Below are 16,545 nucleotides of genomic sequence, written 5' to 3'. Positions count from 1 at the left end.
ATGGTACTTTAACTACGGAGAATCACTAAGACTGCCACTTGATGTAATTTTTAAAGAGGAAAGGTATGGTGTACTGGAGTTTTGAAGTTTGAGTGTTGTAGAAATCATACGTGTTCTTCTTTTCTGACGGTAGCTAGTGCCGGTCAGTATTGTACTTAGCTTGTAATAAAGCGCAAGTGTACATCTTACCACCTTTGCACTGTAATACACCAGTTATCTGTACTGAAGTCATGTTGTGCTCTATGTAGAGAACTTCTTTCAGAATAAATCTCATTTTTTTCTTTTTCTGACAGTCATTTTAAAAATGTATCTCCAGGAATATGTTGTTAATCAAGATGTTGTATGTAATTACAATACTTGGAAGCAATTTGTCGAGAAAAACACACAAGCTGTGAAGTAGTTGCATGTACACAGGTTGACATTCTTTTAGTGTTCTGTGCTTCAAATCATTCATGAAAACAGTTCTACTTAAAATTGAAAGAGAAGATATGGCTGTTCTTAGCTGGGATATGAAAATAGTCGAGTAAGGTGGAGTTAATACAGACATATTTTTTTCTGAAAATTCTGAAATTTTTCAACCATTTATGCTTCTGTATCCTGGCTGACTTAACAAAGTTTAAGAGAACTCTATTTCATTAAAAACTTCCATTTTGATTATTGGGAATCAAAATCAATTAAGGGAGGAAATGCAGCTGCAATGTACATATTGAACACTTTCTAGGCAATTCAAAGTAGATCTGCCAAAGCTAAATATCTATATATTCTGCATTGAAGACAGTTCTTCAGAGAATGGGACGTCGTCTCCTAGTCCTTTGTAATATACATACTGAGAAAAAGCCAGACACATTTAAAAGAATGTATCCAGACACATTTAAAAGAATCCTGAAAATCACTGTGATTTCAGAATTTCAAATTAAGAAGAAAAAAAAGAGTGTAATCAACAAAGCCATTTGGTGTTTGTTTCCTGAAGAAAGTGGTAGCAATGCGCAGGTAGTTTGTATCAAGGAAGTCTGAGCTTCGCGCTGTTCGAACCTGGGCCCCGGCTCTGCTCCTGGGCTCTGCCTGGGCTCCATCCACTGACTCTCAGCATCTGCCCCTGTTTTCCCCTGGATGAAGTCAACATCCAAACCAGCGTACCCTATGTCATGACCACATGACCGGGCTCAGAAATGAATTCTTAAAACATCTCTGCAGATTTTAGAACAGGATACCTGATTTAACAGTGAAGCATTTGCATACCTGCTCCTGGTTTTTTTTTTTCTCTCTCCCCTCAGCCCCCCCCACTGTTCTGGATGTACGTGATAAATGACAGATTCTCTCAGATAATATTCATGTGGTACTCCAAAATAATTCTGCAGACATGGTAAAAGCTTTTAGAGACTGTAAAACTGATTATCTCTTCTGTAGCTCTTTTCATCTTCAAAGCACTTACCAACATTAACTAATTAATCCTCACAGCGTCCCTCTGAGTTAGATATTGCCATTATACAGATGAAGGAATTGAAGCAAACACTTTCTGACTAGCTCATGATCACCAAGACAGTTGGTGACAGAGATGGAATTAGAATGCACAGACTTGTACTTCCAGGTTCTCTGCTTGAACCACCATGCCATTCATCTCTTGACAAATGTACATATAGGTATTAGTACCCTCACTATGGCTGAGGGCTGAGTTTCTGTTAATGAAATTGTGTTAGGAATTGCTTTGATGGGAAATCTGTTTGTAGTCAGACAGACAATTATCTTTTTAAACCCCTCTTCTGCAACTTTTTCCGGAATGGTCCAGAGTGCGAGCATGAATGGGTTGCACCAGAAACAATTTACTTTGGATACAGCTATAGCTAATTTTAAAATGCTTCAGGTGTTTACTAAAAATGTTAAACTCCATTCTGCTCTCTATGGGGTAAATTCCTTAGTGGGCTAACATATTGGATATCCTGGGCCTGTTCTTTGTGGACTTCAGATGCATTAGACGAGCTCCTGACTGCGCTCCATTACAAGGCAGCCTGATTATGACATGAGGAAAGACAAGAATGGGGGCACCCAAATTGTAGTTGAGTGCTATGACAGTATTTTCAAATCAGATGATGTAAACTTTCTGCAGAACCTCACGTGCTATGGAGTTTTTTTTCCCAGTAAAATAAGTTTTACTCCATAAAAAAAAAAAGTTTTGCTGAAAATTCTGTTCTCTAACCCCTAAAAGTTCTATCAAAACTCAATTTTTGTGGAGCCTTGAGAAAAGGCCCACTACATATAACAGAGTCTAGGTAGCCATGTCTTTTATGACAAGGCTTGGGTGTATAGGCAATAGTGGAGAACAGGGGAGGTTTTCATCTGTGATTTTTCACATATTTTTATGAGTAATGATATCAGCGATGCTTAAACTAAATGAGGAGGATCACAACATGAACTTTAAGGCAACTAGTGAGTGCAATGCTGAGCATAGGTCAATTGACAATGAACACAAAAATTACTACTACAGAAAGCATAATTAAAGCATACAGTAGTGATGACTGCCCAGGTGTGCCTGGAAAATCCATACAGAAAATTCTCCTGGTTAAAAAGTGGAAGAGTCCCAATTTTCTAATTGTCAAACTCCCACGCTGGCTAATGCTGCTCCCCGGAGTAAAAATATATTGTCTTAAGCAGAAACTACCATTTGATGTAAAACTTATTCTGTTGAGTAGAGGATGTACAATGAGACTGGGAGCCTGGTTTCTTTAAAATCTGGGTTTGCCTCTTGGCAAATCTCTACTCCGCAGTGTGAAAGAGCCTTGAGATTTAAACTAGTGCAGTAGCACAGGCTGTGTGGCCTACAGGATGTGGAAAGACCTAGAAAGCTGTATGACAGGCCGCCATACCGGCCTTAGTATGACCGATTCTTTTTTTTTTTTTTTTTCCCCTTTAAACACTCAAATCAAAATACATAAAAATCTTTAGATCTCCAGATCTGTCTCTTAGCATATAAAACAATAAACTTAAATCCTTAAATTTGAGGTACTTTAGGTGTCAGAAAGAGACTTCAAAATGGTTCTGCTCCTTCCTCACATGTCTGTACAGGGTTGGTTTCCTCTACTAAATTGACAATACAGTCTATTACTTACATATTGTGTAACAGTGGACAAAAGATGAAGCAAATGTAAATCTCACAGATTCTACCTGTATTAGAGCAGGAAAGCAATGAAGGCAAGAGGCTTGTTTATTTTTGATAAGTGGTCCAAAAATCATTACGAAATGGTAGGCTTTGGAAGTTACGGTATAACTAAGTTTGTTGAAAGATAAAAGTTTCTTGTAGGTTCACTGTTGTCTAACTGCAGCCCTTATAATTGAAGAGCAAGCAATCGTGATGTTTAGGCAAGAAGCAGAAATTGGAAAACAAGCCTTATTCCTGTAGTCTGAATGCAGTGGCCAGTTTATTAATATACATAGTACCATACAATTGAACGTTAAAAATCACTAATTTATCCTGTTGCTGTAATGAAACAAACTGCACACTAGAAGGCTTATGTTTTAAAAGTCCAGAGAGCAGGTTTCAGGTGTGGTTGAAGACTCTCCCGTATCCTTCAGGGATGTGTTTTTTAACCATCTCTGAGGCTGACGAGCACTTGGCTTGCGTTTCTTTGATGTCCATGGGAGTATTTGCCATTTGAGGAACCGTTTGCCATGAGAACAGCTATTTAGCTGTCTGTGAGGAGCAAGTACAGGGATTGGTGAGCAGATGTTGGAATTGTTGGTGCTATGACTTTAGCTCTTTCTGGTCACCGGCTGTTGAGTGCGATGGCTGGGGCTGTAGGTGTTCCACACCGGGGGGAGTGGGATCACTTTGCCACTTTGCTTTTCTGTGAGTATAGAAAGCTGCTAAGCTGCTCTGAGAAGGAAGGCAGGGTGGGGGCTCTGGTGCTGTCAATAAATAGTGCTCAAAGTTCAGCAGACATGCTCTTAAAAAAATTTAGGAAGTATAAAATTAATATTTAACCAGATTATTACATTTTGTCTGCTTCATTAATTTTTTATTAATTTATGAAAATGCTGTTGATGGAAATAATATTGACAGGGTGTGTTGTTTTGGTTTGGTTGTTGCTTTTTTTTTAATATCTTCTGGTAAATGGAAACTTATCTTCCTTACGAACACAAACCATCTAACAAGCCATATTGGGCAAATGCTCTAATAAGACGATAATTATTAGGGCATGATGCATTAATGTTTTATATTGTCATAACTCAGCTTTAAGAGATTAATAATGGAGATGTGAGGGGAATGCTGTCTTAAGTGTTTATGATTATGTTACTATTAAGACATACTGTAGGAAAGGAAATTGCTTTCAGGTAGTTACCCTTTTTGTTTGTAGAGAGAGTATTCTGAAGGAAACGTTCTTTCCATTTTCTTCCAATAATTCTTAAGCAGTTCCGCTGAAATGAAGTGATGGGAGCAACTCTCCCATGACTACAAATCCACAAGAACCTATTATCATTGTTCCTAAAAATTACAATTCCAAAGTCACTTGAGCTGCAACTCTTTGGCCCCAGATTATTGGGGAGCAAGAATTCCAGAACCTTAATTCTTTTTGCAAATTTCACAGATGTTCCGTCTATGTCCGAATCAAATCCTAGTGCCTCAGAACTCTGACGTGATTTGACCTGTGCGTTTGGATTTGACCAGTACATTAGGATTGGCAAAGCCACTTCTAAATAAGAAGTTGTCCTTTCAACAGGCAGAGAAGAATGCTTGGAAAATTTGGAGATAGTATTTAATCACAATGACAGACTGAACAAATGTGGTAAGGCAAAAGAAAAGCAATAATTTTTGTGGAAATGAGTGGAGCATACAGCATGGTGGAGTTTTGTGAACCTCTATAACTAGTTGTAGGCATAGCAAAAAGATTCTGATGGCAGATATTTTTTCCTTTCTCTTTTTTCGATCTTAAGCAATTGCTGAGTATCCTTTCTTTAAGAAGTTCCTGAAATAAAAGTGCCTTTTGTAGGAGACAAAAATTCTTTGCGGTGTATTAGAAACCAAAACATCTCTTAAAAGTGGTTGTGTGTCATTTTGATGCTGTAGGTAGAATGAAAATGTGGTAGTCATATTTTTATAGAGTATTTCTGTCTGGCCCTCTTTTGTCACAGAGTATATGTATCTATATGCAGTCTTCACTTGGCTCTGCTCTTCTGTGTTGAATTTTTGCTCTCTGCCCATTCTCTTAATACCTTTATCATATATTCTGATCAGAACCTGAACCCAGTAACAGTTGAGTTGGGCTTTTAAGATCATGAAGTGAGATAGAATTACGCAATGAAAGTTCACCTATGCAGGATTGCTCCTACTACCAGCATACCACGAGCTTGATCAAACTTGCAAACTCATTTGTGTTTTCCTCCTGCTTTTAAGTGCCTGCACGCATACTGTTAATACTCATACCTAATGTGTGAAACACACAGCTGTTTATCACAGCCCAGCAGGCAGGATACAGATATTTTCAAACAGCACTACTGTATCCTTATCTCAATAGTGCTAATACTATCCCCTGCCAAAACAGACATGATATATTGAAGTATCTGTAACCGTTACAGGATCTCTGCATATTCCTTGAATTTAGCCTGCAGCAAGTCTGTCATCCATGGTGATCCTGATGTTGCAGCTGATGTTGCAAGAAGCAGCTTAAAAATATTGTCAGAGCACTGGTGCTGACTTAAAAGCAGTATAGCCTCTACTGACCTGTGAATTGATACATGTCTGTTAAGCTAAACTGCCTGCTTTTCCACCTTCCCTACCGCTTCTTTATATTGATAGTAGTCCCCTTTCATGTTTGTAACCCTCAGTCGGATAGAGATGGGGTTCAGATCATAGCCACCAGCTAGCTAGAATCATAGTTTGGGGCCAAACATCTAATTTTAAAGCTTAAGAGTCGTTAATGCAATAGGTTCCAATCCACCAAAGTCTGTTTGAGTTTTGGGAAGACTTTCTTTTCTTTATTTTTGCTGACCGGATTAAACCTGACACCATAACATAGGAAAAGGATGAGTCCAGTACTGCATACCATTTTCTGTTTTATTATCTCCAACATTTGCATACTGCAGTGCTCAGTTACACCACAATTGTGCAGAGATCCAATCTTTGCAATGTAATGACTTCCTGATGGTCTGTCTTTAAATGATAAATGAAAAGAATATGCCGCCTTCCAGCTGCATATACGACAAAGTTTATTGCCACCCAAACCTGCTTTTTATTCCATGGGGAGGTGGGGAGGTGTAGAAGGAAGGACAAAAATGTCCGTTTTATACTCTTTTCTAACCTGTCCTCATATGGTTACATTATTTGGATATATTTCCAATGTTGTTCAACCTCCCTGAAATAAATCTTCCTGATATTCAAAGGGGAAAAGTGGCAGTATGGGGTTAATCTCAGGATTTTACAACAGAGTTTAGATCAAATCAAAACCCTTGGCTATTGGTGAACCACAGGTTCTTCTTGATCATGTAAGTCCCTCCATCACCCACTCCAGCATGGCACTTTTGAAATGCAGAAATCTGTCACTTCTGAGATAAACCCACTAATCCACCTCTCTCCTTGGCACATTCTCTGTTCAGTGGGCAGATTTCTTCTATGGATATTTTCTATCACTTTTGCCAGTGCTACCTCTGTGTCATAAGCTGATGGCTTTAACTAGTGATTTTCTGGTTTTCAGATTCAACAGAGAAATCCAAACACCTCTCTGTGAAGTGTTTTCGGAGTTTATCCCCTGCTGAAAGTCTCCTCTAAGGTAATGGTTACGAATGACATCAGGCGCGTTGTAAACAAAATTTCTGAAAAACGTTTCTTGCTCATCCAAAGAGCTTGTGAATTCTGTAGCCTGCATTATTCCTCCCAGCACCAGCAGCAGCCTCTGTCAGTCTTGCTGGTTAAATATCCATCCAAGTCTTTGCTCCAGTTATTTTTAGTTAATTTTTTTTAGTCATACTTCCATGCTGTTGTCCAATTTTTGCAGTTTCATATCCCTGCTTGGGCTATCTTTTCCTTTTTTGCAGTCATCTGATCTCAATATCCTGCTTGAATTTTTGTCTCTGTCCTCTCTGAGAAGTGACCTTGATTAGTGCCTTTGGCTGTTGTTACCTTTTTGCCACATCTACTCAACTATTTAGTTTACTTCTCTGTTAAGAATATTTTTGGTGTTCATTGTGTGTATGGTCATGCTAATGAGCTTGTGCACTTTATTTCTGAAATAACTCTCAGTCTAGTTCCAGTGCTGTTTGTATATAAGCTCATTGTCTGTGTGAGTTTCAAAAGGTTTTCTAGTATAATGGTTACTTTGGGGTTCTCTGGTGGAATGTTTGTATATTCAAATCCTCAAGATTGTGCCTGTGTATATACATGCAAATGCATCTGGATGCACATTTATATATAAGTATATAAAAATATATATGCATGTGTATGTATATATGTGTATATGTATATACACCTGCCACTTCTGTTACTACACTTAAAACAAACTCTATATATATGTATGCCTAAATCACTAAGTGAGATTCTTTTTTGAGAAGAGAGGACACTGTGATGACTATAAGGTCCTTATAATCTATTGATCTTCTTCCTGAGCTGTGTTGATAGTTTTGTGCTTTGCAGAATAAATAACATCTATTGTATTATAGCACAGGCTGTAGTCATGGGTTTTTTTAGATTCCTACTGACACTCTTGCAGCAGTCTGTTTCCTTCTTCTTGAGCTTCTTTTATGAAGAAGTCTTATCATTTTGGAAAGTAAAACCAGGGATGTTATTCACAGTGCTTTGGCACCTTGTTGAAAATTAAAGACATCGGACATATCATGAGTCTTTTCAAGTACTTGTATTGATTACTATTACAGTATTGTTTAGATTAGGATGCAGCAAGATGGTAAATTGCTAACCATGTGTTACTGTTTTGTATTCACTGTTGTAAAGAATTACTGAGGAGGGTTTCTCTCTGTTCCTGTGTGCTACCCTAGCACTTTTTTTTTTCCTCTAGGTGTTTAGTGGTGTGTTTTACAATATGGTTCTTTTTCACAGCAAAAAAAAAAAAAAAAAAATCTTGTCAGCAGAAGATTATGGCACACATAAACTGGTGACGTGAGGCGTTGTATCTGTCTATAGCTTCCCTTTCCACTTCCAAGTCAGACCTGTTTCTGAGGTTTGAGATTCAACATAGTAACACCTAAGAATGCTACTTCCATGATTTCACTGTTTGCTTGGTTTTGGGGAGACAAGTTTGATAGTTACAGTTGATCACAGGATTGCTCATACATGCAGGTTATGTAGAACTGCCAGATGAAAAATCTGCAGCCTGTACATGGTACAGCCAGGCAAAACATTGTGTTAGAGGACTGAAAAATTTAGGCAGTGATTATTCTGGAAAACATAGTAGTAGTCAACTTAGAGGAAATCAACCCACTTGTCAGGGGGAAGATTCAGTCAGAAACCTAGAGAAACATAGAGTTATACTAATTGACAATGGAAAATCATAATCCTCATCTGTCACCTGCCTTTTTTTCATTTTGTCATTGTATGTCCCCCTGATGCCTTCCCTCGATGACTGCCAGCCTCTGCAGTCCCAAAGCCTCTGGAATGTGTTATGCTAATCCACCATAACCCATGAGCAAGTTGTTGGATCTGATCTCTCACTTTCTTAGCAGCAACACCTGAAAGGTCATCAGTCTCTAAGCAGGTTTCAAATATTCAAGTGCACTTTTCAGCTATGAACTCAGGTTTTGTGCATACGTTAATTATTCAGCACTGATAACTAGGGGAGAAAAACAACTTGAAATTTGACATTTTGTATCATAGGTCATCCCTTAAATTGTATTAATTACATTAATTCCTTCAAATCCTTAAATGAATTGGTCAGATTGCTCAAGAGGACAAGAATTTGGAATAAATAGTACTACTAGTAGGTTTTAAATCATAAATGTGTTAATAGGAAGTGAATGCAATCCAGAGGATATGCCCCAAATAACAGGATGAGAATATATAGTAGCAATACACAAGAGATTTTTCTGCATACTACTTATTGACTAGGTGTGTTAATACAGTTTCTCATGAGATGGTAATTACACTTAAGGAAAATGTAAGGTAAGTTTCAGCAATTCAAAGCCACATTCTCTGTTTGTTTCTTGAGATTCAGGTAGTTGAAGAGCTCATGGTTTATGCAAAATTGTTACTTCATACCTTTCTTCTGCATGGGAATTTTTTGTTTGCATCTTTAATATCCCTGAATGTGATCATCTCAGTTTGGAACTGATGCCTTAATTTCAATCCCAGAGTTATTTAGATTGTTTAGGTCCACAAGCAACCTTGGAGGGCAATTGAGGAAGGAATTGGGTAGACAGATTCTTTTGTCTCTAAAAGTTTCCACTACTTCTGTCTCACTTTTCTGCCTTGTATAATGCATAAAAGAACACTTCAAAAAGCTGCATATTTATGGAATAGCTTTAAAAACTTAAAGTATATTGTTTTGGAAACTGTTGTACAATGGAAGACAATAATTTAAATATGAATGGAAATATTGAATTCAGTACCTGGAGGAATTATAAACATGGATTTTGCTAGTCATGAAGGAAAAAGCAAAGCTTCTGTAATGGCTGGTGTCCTGTGACAACACTGCATGGAAAGAATAAAGAATTACTGAAGTAATTTGAACTTCTCTATGGCAGTTGACATTTACTCATTAGTGGTGTTGGGGTTCTTTTTTTTTTGTTTTGTGGGTTTTTTTCCAGCATTGTCAAATAGAGCATTTTATAATAATCTTCAGCTAAGAGCACTTAGATTCTGTGGTAAAGTGTTTGGGTTTCCCCCACAAGCTTTTTTTTTTTTTTTTTTCCTTTTCTCTCCCTGCTCCCCCCCCCCCTTCTTTTCCTATATATAAGTCTTTGAGAAAATATCTTACTTCTGTTTGGCTCCTGCAAGCGTACTATCATTGGAGCAAGGCATCCACTTTCAAGAAATTTTTATGAGAATACTTCATAGCCAGCTACAAATATTTATAACCTTGAGGTTGTCTTTGATCCTAAATCAGCTTTCAATTACCATTTTAGTTACACTGGAATAAAATTATTTTATCATTTCCAGAATACAGCAAACTCAGGAGGATGCAGTTATTTTAAGGCTTCAGTTACTAATTATAGCTAACTTGTTACCATACATTGTTGCTGGCCTTCCAGAGTATTTGTTTATGTAGAATTCATCAGCTAGTGGATTAATTTCCTGAAGTTTTACATGGACCGTTGCACAAGTGCTGAGATAGTCACAGTATTATTTATGAGAAAATTTTGGATTACTTTTCTAAATTCTATTCCTTTCTTACACAAGAGAGAGCAAAACCCCATGAATCCTGAGATATTTGTTTAATATTATAATGAATGTTAGATCAAATTTTAGATTTGTTCTTTGTCTTTCAGGATTGTGATATGCCTTGAAATTCTCAAACATGCTGGGTGTAATTTTTAGCAGCAATGTTTGGAATATGTAGGGTCAGTGTCATGTTTTATGACCTCTGTAACCTCACTTCCATGTGATGCTAAATATATCAAAAAACTCTGGTTGAATTAGGCAGGAAAGTTATAAAAGGGTATCAGCGTGAAACTGTCATATAAAAGACCTCCATCCGACTCACTTGCCAGATACACGTTTTGCTATTGTAATCTTGAAGAAAATTTTTGATGCATTAAGAATACTGTCTTTTATTTGACACAATTTTTTTTATGTCAGTATGATTCAGTCTTTATCAAAATGTGCATATTCATTAAAAAATTAAGAAATATAAATTGAAATTGAGGACTCAGGTGATCAGCACCATCTATTTCTTATGTATTTCTTTTTTTTTTTCTGTTTTCCTTTTTTCTCTTTTTTTTCTTCTTTTTTCTTTTTTTCCCCCAAGTGTCTTCTGTGCTCTGATTTTACAATATGTTTGGATGAACATTTGAGAACAGGAGAAATTCAAATGCAATTGATCCCTAAGCTTCTCTTATTTACATTTCTGGTAAAAAAAACCCCAAACAACAAAAAAGGGAAAGTAGATAAATCTCTTTCCTCTGTACAAACTGTTTGCCTCATTTCTAGCACTGTGATGTGAAGAATAGACAAGAAAGTTGGTATTACGCGTACACTTGTAAATTAACAGCAGGTTTGTCACTGAGGATAGAAAGGCATAGAAGAAAAGATTGATTTCTAGCATGGTGGGCAAGAGACCTGAAACGAGTCTGACTATGTTATTTAGTTACTGCTCCCCGGAAGGAAGCAAACTGTCTATGCAATAGTAACTTGCAGCCAGAATAGAATGTTCTCATTTTGGAGAAGCTTATCAATCATTTCTGAATCTCTGTTTTTGGATTAGACAGCTAGTGCTTTACCTGCTTTGCTGTTCAGCATGTTCTAGCATTGGTTCTTTCTTTAGTCATATATGACTTGATTATGTATTTGTGTCATGCTTTTTAATAATTCCCAAAGTTTGGCTTTTGAATACTGCCAGATTTTCCTTTTTGCAAATGTTAATTGAAGGGGAGGAGGAGGAAGGCGGGGGGAGTTATTTAGCCACCTGATGTTCCTGTTGCTCTGTGAGTAAACAACAAAAAATCCAACCTGATATTTTAACTTCCCCATATGATTAACCTTTTCACCAGATGAGAGTAGTAAAAATCTAAATGAAATAGTTGTTCTTCTCTCCAGTATAGCATCCTGTATTTAATGCCAAATCCATCCTTGTGCCAACATCTTCAACAGAATGGACAGGGAGGCTGCCAGTGTAGCTGTGTAGTAAGCGCTGATAATAGTTTTTTCCATTTTGCCAGTGGACATCTTCAAAAAAAGTTGTTGAGAAGTAGAATCTCTCTGTGACTCCTGTACCAAAGTCTGCAATGATTACTATAACAAGTACTTCATTAAGAGATAGTGCTATCACATTAATGTGGAGGCTCCAAACTGTTTACTTTTCTCCCTAAAATGTTTTCTGGTGCAATAGTGAGGTATCTTTTCATGTCAGTAGTACGGGAACTTTATGGATAGATCAAAGGTTGCATTCACTTAATACTAGTCTCTGTTTTAAGTATAAAGAGAAGAGGCCTGAAGTAGAATATGAAAGCACTGTGATGGTACTGTAAGCTCTTAAGGTGTTAATCGGAAAATGCCAGCAGAAATCTTGAAAGAGCAAAATGCAAATAAATAGGGAGATAGAGAGTTGTGTAGAAGTGCCAGAGTATTCTGGAATTTTTACTCTTTAAGTCCAAGGTATGTGCAGAGACTTGTTTTGGAAGATAACCTGCTAGTTTTTAATGAAATACCAAGTTATGAGAAAAGCTGGACGGGGAAGATTTTGAGGAAAGGTCTTGGAGCAACATTGTTTTGCCTGTTATGTTGGATTAGTAGCTGTACAACATCTGCATTTTGACTGCAAATTACTGAAGGTACCCATTGCTCGCCTACCATCTTAGCAAATATCTGTGATAGCGAGACTGAGTGCTAGGCAAAAACATGAATAAAAATGATACTTAGTTGCACAGCATCATTTGTGAGCATTTTTGCATACAGTGTGCATGTGCATTCATGAACATGCATATGTCCAGAAGGGCATGGACATACACATTTCAAAATCCAGGCATCAGCTTTCTGGTACTAGGAAAGGACACGTGCATTAAATAAGAAGGAAAAGCATTACATTTTAATGTAATATTTAAGATTATTTGCATTTTAGTTCTTCCTTTTTACAAAGCTGGAAGTTTTCTCTAGTGATATTTAAGTATTTGGATACAATTCTCTTCACATGTAAAAACCTCATCACTTTCTACGAAGTGAAGAGTAAACTACGTTGTAATTCTTTGCTCCAAAATCTCCTATGTATAGCTTAGCTGCAAGGTTGGTTGTATGTACCTCGTGTTCTTTAGGGATTGTTTACACAAATAGTTTGCTCACTTATCTGTTTATAAATATGATTTGTGCAAACGATGAAATAAATATTTGTTCCCTTTACAGTACTACTATTTCTATTTGCATTAGTAAAAGAATATTTAATGCGTAAATATCCTTCTGATAATGCAGAATAAACTTTATACCTGCAAAATTTCAGTTTCAGATTAATACTCTACAGTCAGTACAGGGTGATGTTTATTTTAGGTGTCTAAAACTATAGATTATTGCTGCTGGATAGTTACACCTTGGCCAGAAATGAATGAAAAAGTGACATATGACTGATGCTCCTTTGTGCAGATTATCTAATTGCTGGTGAAAGAAACTATTAGAAACAAGGAAATACACCCCAGAGTTGTTGCGAAGACATCAGGTATTTTGTGAGGATCTTGTGGTTTATCCAAGAGACATTGTATTGCAGTGCACTGGGTCTTCGAGAGACAGCTCATCATAATCTCCGGGGCCATGACCTAACAGATTAAATAGAGCGATGAGTTTGTATTGTCAGAGCAATTCTGTCTAGAGGACAAAACATTTTATTTAGGGGGTAGATTGATGGGATTAAAGCTTTAAATTGATTTACTTTACACACAAATTTACTGTAAGTTGTTTTTTATTAAACCAGCCACTGGATTGCTAAGGGATTTATTTTAGGACAGATGAGTTCATTTAAATAAAGAGTGAAGGATCAAAAACCTCAGAATTTATTAGTAAACTCAGTCGCTGCCATTCCTTTGCTCAAAAGCAACATAATATTTTCTTATTTTATGTTTATTTTAACTTGCAGACTATTTGGAAGAACTGGAGGCATATAACCCTGTCTCTTTATTCCTTTTCAGCGCTAAATGAACTTGGAATGCCACAAGGTATCCGAATAATCAGAAATTCAAATAATTCTTAAGGTGGAGAGAGATGCTATCTGTTTTCTTTAAACACTCTTCAGAAATGGCACAAATAAATAGTATCTATTACTTGTGGTCCCTTGATTTGCTGTAACTACACAACTCTTGAGAATAAACAGAGAAATATGCTATGAAAGCATATATTCTTTTTCACAAATGCAGTTCTTCAGTCTAAGATAATTACCTAAATGTTTAAATAAACAGTTTACAGTGAGAGTCTTTTCATTGTCTTTCCTTTTCCCTGTACTGCTCAGCAGGTGTTTAAATGTTTGGGGTTTGGTTTGGGTTTTTTCTACTTCAAAATACCAGTGTGAAGGAATACTAATAAATGTGTTACTTTTAGATAATCCAAAATTCCCTTTGCTCAGTTTCTTAGTTTACAGTTATCTGTGTGAGTTAGAAATCTATTACCGTGTGTTCATCTTCAACCCAAATCTATTCACTAAGCATCAAAACTCATCAGTGAGATGGAATAATGCCATTTAATTAGTCTTTGATATACAGTTAAATTAGGTCTTAATAAGGGGTAGTGCATCCTAAAATCAATTATCTCGGTCTTCTTAATAAGAGCAACTAATTAGTAGGTAAATCGCCACAGTTCCCCTTTTATCCTACAGTTTTTACAGTCTTGTGGAGGAGATTAGGCTGAGGAAATTACTCCCCAGTAGCTCAGAGAAATTTTAGGGCATACCTCAGAAAATGCTTTGCCAAGCAAACTGCGGTACAGAAAAGAAACAAAAAAAGAAATAGGGGAGGGAAAAAAAAAAAGTCATCTCATCAAAAAGCTTAATTTCTTGATAATATTTCCAGAATTCCTTGTGTCAGGTCACCTACCTGACAAAAGGGAACAGAAACTAGGTGTTGCCCTGCCTGCAGCAATCTGTCAATGTACAAGGAGCATCTGTCCTGGGGTTCATTTCAATGCAGTCATCAATTAAGCAAAATATCTTTTTTCTCATGGAAAATTGTGCAGCTGCAAACAAAGGATACCTTATGGGCCCTAAGCACAGTCTTTACGAAATATGGCTTTATGTGGAGAATGGCTTTCTTTTAGATGGAGAATCTGAATCCCAAAGAGAAACATAATTGTCACGCCATATGAAAGAAGAGTACAGTGGTCATGGAAAAAGTCAGTATTTATCCATAGGTACCTAAATTGTTACATGTTTTAAGCACACAAGCGTTGCATTTGAGATCTCATTTTTTTAGCAAAGACTTCCAGCTTCTTCAAAAGGAAATTTCTTCCATTTTTTGATCTATATTCCCAGTTACAGCAAACTAACTCCTGGAAAAAATTCGTGGGTACAGGGAGAGTATAGCAAAGAGTGCTCAGGATTTCTTCACAAGTTCCATCTGTCTCAGAATGCTACTAGACATCTACTGACTTTGACAGACCCTAATTTCATCGGGCCATGTAGGCTAGTATACAGTATATTGCCATAGATTTGTCAAATTTGATGGCTCTTTGTTGAGTTTTTGCTTTCAAAACATGGTGTCATTCTCTTTCATTGGATAGTCATTTTTTATATCATGGTCAAATGTTTGAAGGGAACTCAAGGACACCCTTGTGATTAATCAACGAATGGAGAGGCTTTTTTCATTCTTTTTCTGCTGCTACTACAGCCTGCGTATACTAGTCCCTTCACACTAAACTCCCTTGCCAAGCATGTCAGAGAGATTTTATAACTGTGAAAGTGTGATGTTATTGCTTCAGTTTCCCTTATGCTTATTGTTGCAGTTTTTCTAGACACTTTCTGGTGTTAGTTGTTAATGACAACACAGTGCCCCCATTTAGAGAGACTGAGGTTGCCGTCTGTTCTTTGTTTTTCCTCCCTGCTGCATTACTCATCTTTTTGTGTAAGGAAACATTCTGAAGGCAGCCATTCCTCCCTGTGAGACTTAATAAAATGATGTATTCTTTGATATCTATTCCTGATTCAAATGTTTATCCCAGTAATTCAGTTCATGATCTTAACAGTACCAGAAAGCTGTGAGAAGCAGTCCTCCTATTTGACTTTTAACTGGTCTGGGACAGACAGGTTTAACAGCAGGCATCTGGATCTCCAGGTAGTAACATTTACATTAGCATCTCTGATATTATGTCAGTGGTCTTTTTGTTGGTGGTTGGCTTAAGCAGCAGAGAAGAAAACCAAACTGCCGTCCAATTCCCGTGCAAGTTCTTTGTCTGCATATAACCAATATGGAATCTGTACACAGAATGTTAACATGTCCTAATAGAGTGCATGTACCGGTATCTGTGCTCTCGACACATGCTAATAAAATGGGTCAAACTTGCTGAGCGCTTACAGCAAATGCCTATGATGGGGGGGGGGGTAGGGAATCAACAAAAAACTAGTGAACACCTTTTGGGGGCTTGCCTTTGGTGCCTCAGATGATTTCTCAAGCCTCTCTAGCTTTTCTGACCCTCTCCTCAGCAGTGGAAAGTTAAGGTAGGGTGGAGATTTTAGCAGTCCACAATCCCACCTAGGTGCAGTTTAAGCATCTATGGTAAGCCTGCTTCTGCTGATGGCCTCACATTTAACAGGACCGAAGGAAATAAAACAAGCTAATAGTATGGCTTCATAACTGTGTTTTCTATAGATGTGGGCATCAAGTTTCTGGATGGATACTAGTTGCAAGTTTTAAGCTATTTTTAAAGCATATACTTTTTTTTTTTTTTTTAATCGAAGTTGGAATGGTGAATTAGACTAACTTGTAATT

At 37.1% G+C, this 16,545-nt stretch overlaps 1 protein-coding gene across 1 annotated transcript in view; it reads left to right on the top strand.

Moving 5' to 3' along the window:
• The first annotated feature begins 6,739 nt into the window (after positions 1-6,739).
• Positions 6,740-16,545, top strand: part of TENM2 (teneurin transmembrane protein 2) — an 848,782-nt gene continuing 838,976 nt past the window's right edge. The window contains exon 1 of the mRNA XM_069772607.1: positions 6,740-6,758. The gene's annotated coding sequence lies outside the window, so the exon portion shown is untranslated. The remainder of the gene's footprint in view (positions 6,759-16,545) is intronic.

This window comes from Haliaeetus albicilla, chromosome 27 (assembly GCF_947461875.1).
Source record: "Haliaeetus albicilla chromosome 27, bHalAlb1.1, whole genome shotgun sequence".
In the NCBI taxonomy this organism is placed as follows: domain Eukaryota; kingdom Metazoa; phylum Chordata; class Aves; order Accipitriformes; family Accipitridae; genus Haliaeetus; species Haliaeetus albicilla.
The sequence above is the reverse complement of the archived record's forward strand: the minus strand, read 5'-3'. Positions and strand labels throughout refer to the sequence as shown.